Here is a 7,246-nt window from a genome sequence, read left to right as displayed (position 1 = left end):
CTAGAGACTCAAAGGGTGTTAGTCCCCTAGACTGAACTCCTGGTGGAATACGGGGTCCCTGACGAGCATTATTCTGGGCACAGAGAGTACATCGGGCAGAGGCAGTGGCAACCAGACTATCCAATCCTTCCAGCACCACTACTCGACTGAGTAGGCGGGCTAGTGCTGTTTTCCCTAAGTGTGATAGGTCATGAGCTTGAGACACTACAGGCCAAGCTAGGTGGCGTGGCACCAGAACTCTGGTATCAGGGAGATGTAACCAACCATCAGGTCTCCTTACTGCACCTTCCTCTTGAGCCCATTTCTCTTCCATTTGGGTATACATAGGCGTCCATTCTTGCAGTCGAATTTGGAACAGGGGAGTCACAGTACTTGCTGGGGGTCCTCGAGCAGCTTCCTTGGCCACCCGATCAGCATGGCGGTTCCCTCGGGCCACTGGAGTATCTATCCTTTGGTGTCCCCTGCAGTGAATGACAGCTACCTTCTTAGGTGCCCAAACAGCCTCTAACAGCTGAAGTATTTCAGGTCCATACTTAACAGGTTGGCCTGCGGCATTTATGAGTCCCTTTTCCTTATACAAAGCTCCATGAGCATGTAGAGTTGTGAAGGCATACTTGGAATCAGTATAAATATTAGTTACCAGTCCTGCTGCTAGCTCCAGAGCTCGTATGAGGGCCACAAGTTCTGCTTTCTGGGCAGAAGTTCCTTGGGGCAGGGCTCTTGCTTCTATCACCTTGTCCTCTGTCACCACAGCATAGCCTGCCAATCGCTTGGAGTTCTCCACGTAACTGCTTCCATCTGTGAAATAAATTACATCTGGGTCCCTCCACGGAACATCTTTAAGATCTGGTCGACTGGAATACACTTCATCCATAGTTTGGATACAGTCATGATCCGGTGGTCCCTCAGATGCTGGCAAAAGAGTGGCGGGATTGAATGTAGCCACTGTTTCCAGGTGTATCCGTGGATTCTCACACAAGCTAGCTTGGTACTTAACCATACGGTTATTTGTAAACCAGTGATTGCCCTTATACTCCATGAGGGTGAGAACTGCATGGGGGACTTTAACAACTAGTTCTTGCCCCAAGGTCAGCTTATCAGCTTCCTGGACCAGTAAGGCTGTTGCTGCAATGGCCCTCATGCAGGCTGGCCATCCTTTAGCCACTCCATCCAGCTGTTTAGACAGGTATGCAACAGGCCTCTGCCAGGATCCCATCATCTGGGTCAGCACACCCAGAGCAACCCCCTGTCGCTCATGGACATACAATGAGAAAGGTTTCTCCACATCAGGAAGACCTAACGCAGGGGCTTGGAGTAGGGCTTTCTTTATGGCAATGAAGGATTGTTGAGCTGTAGGTCCCCATTCAAATGGTTCCTTTTCACCCCCCTTTGTGGCCTGGTAAAGGGGTTTCGCCATCAATGCAAAATTTGGAATCCAAATTCTGCAGAATCCGGCTGCTCCCAGAAATTCCCTAACTTCCCTTCTGAACTTGGGTTGGGGAATTGCAGCAACCGCTTGCTTCCTACTGACATCCAGTCTCCGACTTCCCTGGGAAATGCAAAAGCCCAGATACTTCACTTCTGACTGACAGAGTTGGGCCTTTGAGCGTGAGACCTTATAGCCTGCATCCAAGAGTAGCTCCAGCAATTCTCTGGTAGCCTCAAAACACTCTTCCTGGGTCACTGCTGCAATCAGAAGGTCATCTACATACTGGAGTAAAACTCGCCTGGAAGGCTCAGATTTAAAAGTCTTAAGGTCTTGTCCTAGGGCTGTCCCAAAAATGGTGGGGGAATTCTTGAACCCCTGTGGCAGGCGGGTCCATGTATACTGAAGCTTCCTTCCTGTTACTGGGTTTTCCCATTGAAAGGCGAAAAGCAGTTGACTGGCGGGGGCCACCCGAATACAAAAGAAGGCATCTTTTAAGTCTAGTGTCGTGAAATGGGTAGCTCCAGAAGGTATCAATCCCAGCAGGACATATGGATTAGGCACTACAGGGTGTAATGAGATAGTGGATTTGTTAACCACTCGTAAGTCTTGGACTGGCCGGTAGTCCTCAGTCCCTGGCTTCTGAACTGGCAACAGTGGCGTATTCCATGGAGACTGGCAAGGACGAATAATTCCATGGGATAACAAACGATTCAGGTGTGCTTGAATCCCTTCCAGAGCCTTCCGGGGAATTGGGTATTGGCGAAGATGGATTGGCCGGGCACTTGGAAGTAAATCTACATGGACAGGAGGAATATTTCGGGCCAACCCTGGGGGATTATCTTCTGCCCATACCCCACTGACCTGAAAGCTGTCTGCCAGGGGTAGGTCAACTTGACCCTGCGACTGATGCAGCCGCCATTCTTCTTCAAGAGGGCAGCAGAGACTCAATATGCCCTTAGGGCTGGATATCGGGGGCCGAAAGGAGACTGAAGTCTGGCCATCAGAGTCAAAGGAAATTTGGGCCCTAAGCTTGGACAGCAGGTCTCGACCTAACAAAGGGATTGGACAGTCTGGCATATACAGGAATTCATGAGTGACTGTGTGTGAGCCTAATTGGCATCTACGGGTCGTCAGAAAGGGCCTCCGGTTCTGCACCCCCGTGGCTCCCACCACTCGGACAGTTTTTCCAGACACAGGCGCTAATCGCTCCGTCACAACAGAATGTTCAGCTCCTGTATCAATCATGAATGGAATTGAGCGGCTCCCTATAGTTAACTTGTCCATAGGTTCCTGGGAGCCCAGTTTGTAGGAACCCGGTCTGTCCTATTCGTCCCATTCTGCCATCTCGGCTATCCCAATGATGTCAGATTCAGGAGGCTCATACCTTCCCTCTCGAACTCGGCCTCGGCTTCCTCGATCTCCTGGTCCCCTTCTCAGTCCCTGACGCCTCTGGGGGCATTCATCTTTCTAGTGCCCTCTTTCCTTGCAATAGGCACACTGGTCCCTCTCCAATCTTGGTCTGGGATTCTCCCCCCTTAGCCGGGATTGATTGAAAGAATCTCGGGGCCTGGCTGGTGGTCCGGGGTCCCACTTTGGCTTCCCATTAGCTAGAGGTCGACCTCGGTTAAGGGTGGAATTAGTAATGGCTGCCGCTAAAAGGTCGGCCTTCTTCTGCATCTTCCGGTCAGCCTCTCGGCGCACCTCCTGATCCCTATTAATAAAAACCTTGGTTGCGATCTCAATTAGCTGGGTGGTATTCATCCCTGCGAATCCCTCCTGACGCTGCAACTTCTTCCGGATATCTGGCATACTCTGGGCCACCAATGCACTATTCACCATTCTCTGGTTTTCTAGTGCTTCAGGGTCAAAGGGGGTGTATGTTCTGTAGGCTTCAATTAGTCGCTCTAAAAAGGCCCCAGGGGATTCAGTTGCCCCTTGGAGAATTTCAGAAACCTTTGCCAGATTAATGGGCCTCTTTATGCCTTTCCTCATACCTTCCAGCAAGTCCCGGCAATAGCCAGACAACAGTTCATAGTGCTGCTCATTATTTGGATCCCAAGCTGGAACTGCGCGAGGGAACCGAGTTCTAACCCATTCCTCTAGGTCCGGTGTCCTCTCGGGGGCACGGGCACGCGCTCACGTGATGGCCTCAGCATTTTGTAAAATCTTCCGCCTCTCCTCAGTTGTGAAGAGGGTCAGGAGAAGTTGTTGACAATCAGTCCTGGTTGGGTTATGGGTGGCCATAATGCTAACCACTAGGTCCACCACTGCCTGAGGCTTTTCAGTATAAGAGGGGTAATGCGTCTTCCAATTCAGGAGATCGGTGGTTGTGAAGGGTACATACTGGTAGGCCTGTGCCTGCATAACCTGACCCTCATTATTAGGATCCGGTCGAGTGGTGGTTACCTGACGCAGGGGCAGAACTCTCGAGGAGGTGGGAATGGAACCTGAGGTAGAGCTAGGAGCTACCCTCCTATCATGCTCAAAGGTGATTGCAACAGGTCTAACCCATTCAGTGGAGGTGTGTTGAAACCCTGAGGGATGGGGAGGGGTACTCATAGACTGAGAGGTGGTCACAGGTGATTCAGTCCATTGAAAGGGATGCCAGGCCCCTAATGAGTGGGTAGGGGTACTAGAGGGAAAGGCTGGGCTGTCGGGAGTTGAGGAGTCAGGGGGTGGAGCCCAAAGCGGGTCTTGGGAGGTTAACAGGGGAGAATGTGGCACAGAAGGGTAGAGGCCGGATGAAAAGTCCAACCTAGAATGTGGCGGGTTTTGCACAGAAGAGGAGCTATCCGGAGAAGCCTGTGCTGGAGAGGCTTGGGCTGAGCGGCGTGGATCTCTGGGGGTGGCACGGAACCCCAACAATGGGCCATAAGGTGGTGGCTCAAGATCTGAGGGGTCATCAGAGAGTATGGGTTTTTCGGACAGGGTAGGGGCGGAAGCCACCGATTGGGTGGTAGACTTCCTAGGGCTCTTTCCCTCTTCCAATTTAGATTTTCTAATCTTTCTTTGAACACGGCCTAACATGAATTTTACTGGGGATCCCATATAAGTTTTCAACCAAGAGGGAGGGTCAGTCACAAGGCTGTCCCAGGAATCTATATAGGGGAGTTGTTCAGAATATTCTGGTTCTCCTACAATTATGCTGTAGACCTTCCGGATTACTTCAATATCTAAGCTGCCACCAGGGGGCCACCCCACTCCCATAGATGGCCACTCAACTTCACACAAGGTTCTTAGAGTACTTGAGCTTAAAGTCTGTCCATAATCATTAATTAAAAATCCTTTCTTGAAATTCTTAAGCATACAATCTAGGGGAGTATCAATTTGTCTAGACGATTTCCCTCCCATAATGCTTACAGTTACAACACACAAAAGGGAAGGAGTTTTTGAGAGTGCAGTAAGGGGTCCACACTCTCGAGACACAAGGTAAGACAGACAACAATCGCTTCCTTCTGTCACTGGCCAATTGAACTCACGTTAATTGGAAACGCAGTTATAAGAAGTCCGCACTCATTTAACATTCACGCATCACACATTCCATACAGAAAATCCCACCCAACAATTTCAAATTTCTCAGATACAGATAAGCTCAAGCGGTTTCGCTTCTAATCTCCACTAGACTAAAAGTTACTAAGGCCTTCGCTGAGAGTTGATCAGACTCCCCTTCCCTCAATTTTTGAGGGGCTGGTTTACAGTTTCCTAGCTAGGATTACAATACAGAATACATACCCGGCGAATGTTTCTCAGTCAGTTGGGTGCCAGAAATCGCTGCAGGGTTCGAAATCCCACCGCTGCCACCAAGAATTGTTGCAGGAATGGATGCATGAATTACCCCTATTGTTAGCAGAATCTGTGGTACTTCAGGAGTCAAGCAGCACACACCAGAATGAGGGAGAAATCTTCTTTATTTGCCAGCAAACAAAGCAGGACATCAGTTCTAGCTCTCTTCTCTCTCTCTCAGCTCTCTGGATGTTATGGCTTCTGTCTCAGCTCCTTCTCTTCTGCTGTCTGTCTTCCTTCAGCTCTCCTTCTTCTGTCTGTTCCTTCTGCTCTCTTTCTTCTGTCTGTTCCTTCTGACGTAAACTGCTTCTACTCCCACTTAAATACAGTCCTAAGCCCCCTCCTAGCCCCCTTACTTTCCAGATGGTAAAGAATAGATTGGTTACCTTGCCTCAGCCAATCATTACTTTAAAAATATCAGTTACATAGGTTTGATATTTCTCAAACTGACCTATGACCTGGAGCCTCTCAAACCAGACAATTTGGCACCAGTCTCTTACTTTTTATTATGATTAACTTAGGTTCATTGAGGGGCGAAGGGGCCAATCTGACATTTATTATTCTCATATTCCTAGTCTGGTTCATACTAACTACTAACTGAACTCTGGCATTCATTAAGGGGTCAAGGGCCAGTCTTACTTAATGGCATACAGCTTATAGTTTGTTATTACTTTCAGAACCATTCCTACATTTACCTATAATTAATCAAGACTTTTCTTGACCCTTTTCACCCATCAGCTCCATACACAGAACTAGCTAGGACTGTGGCTAAGTCAAACCAGATGCTTGACCTCTTAAACAGCAGACAAAGGCTCACTTTAAAGAGTCAGGCAAATATGTAACACTGGATTGAAAGGATATTCTACATATTAATTACACAGAAAAACATATTCTAAAATACACAGAAATCAGAATTCAAGAATATCTAGAATCTACATATTCTAAATATCAAGAACATCTAGAATTATTTAACCAGCTTTAAACTACAGTATGTCTGGCTCATGCTTTGTTCATTCATAATAGTATCCCCTCAAGATTTAATGGTATACAGATGTGTGTGCTAGCATTAGCAATCCATCAATCACAAGGGGTCAAAGAAATTCCTGTCTCTGACCTTTCTAACCTTAGCTTAGCCAAAACTTTCTAAGTAATTAAATCCAGCTGTCATTCCTTCACTTGCAGGACTGAAAAGTTAAAACAGAATTTAACCACCAAACTTTAAACAGAATTAATATGGCTTCTTATATATGTATATAATTATGCCCACTGCCTCAATTATCTGAAATAAGATTATCAATTTAATGTCATACAATTAAGGCATCAAAGAGTCATGTGCTTAAAACAAGCCAAAGGACATTTTCTAGACAGAGGCTCCCTGAGCATGTCCAGACCTTCAAATTCTTCTCAATCATTTGCCCAATAGTTTTAGCACTATAAGTTGTGCTTCATATCCCATATGTGATATGAAAAACAGTGACGCAGTGCTGCTCAAAGGGAGCAAGAGTTAAGTCACTCGTGCTTCTTTTGTGCAGCACTTCTTCAAACAAGAATAATGTCCGACATAACTAATTAGAAGACACAAGCAAATAAACTCGGAGAATAAATTGTACTGCCAGTTGTGGTGTATGTATAGAGCTCTGTCCCCTCAGAAGAAGGCAGACAAGAGAGGAGGGAGTAAGGGGCTGGGTGAGATGGAGAAGGTGAAAAAATCCGGGGGGGGGGCAGACTCAGGAAAGATGTCAGGAAGTATTTTTTCACGGAGAGAGTGGTGGATGCTTGGAATGCCCTCCCGCGGGAGGTGGTGGAGATGAAAATGGTAACGGAATTCAAACATGCGTGGGATATGCATAAAGGAATCCTGTGCAATAGGAATGGATCCTCAGAAGCTTAGCTGAAATTGGGTGGCGGAGCAGGTGGGGGAAGAGGGGTTGGTGGTTGGGAGGCGAGGATAGTGGAGGGCAGACTTATACGGTCTGTGCCAGAGCCGGTGATGGGAGGCGGGACTGGTGGTTGGGAGGCGGGAAATACTGCTGG

The sequence above is a fragment of the Microcaecilia unicolor genome, chromosome 9 (assembly GCF_901765095.1).
Source record: "Microcaecilia unicolor chromosome 9, aMicUni1.1, whole genome shotgun sequence".
NCBI classification, from domain to species: Eukaryota; Metazoa; Chordata; class Amphibia; order Gymnophiona; family Siphonopidae; genus Microcaecilia; species Microcaecilia unicolor.
This window is presented reverse-complemented; position numbering follows the sequence as displayed.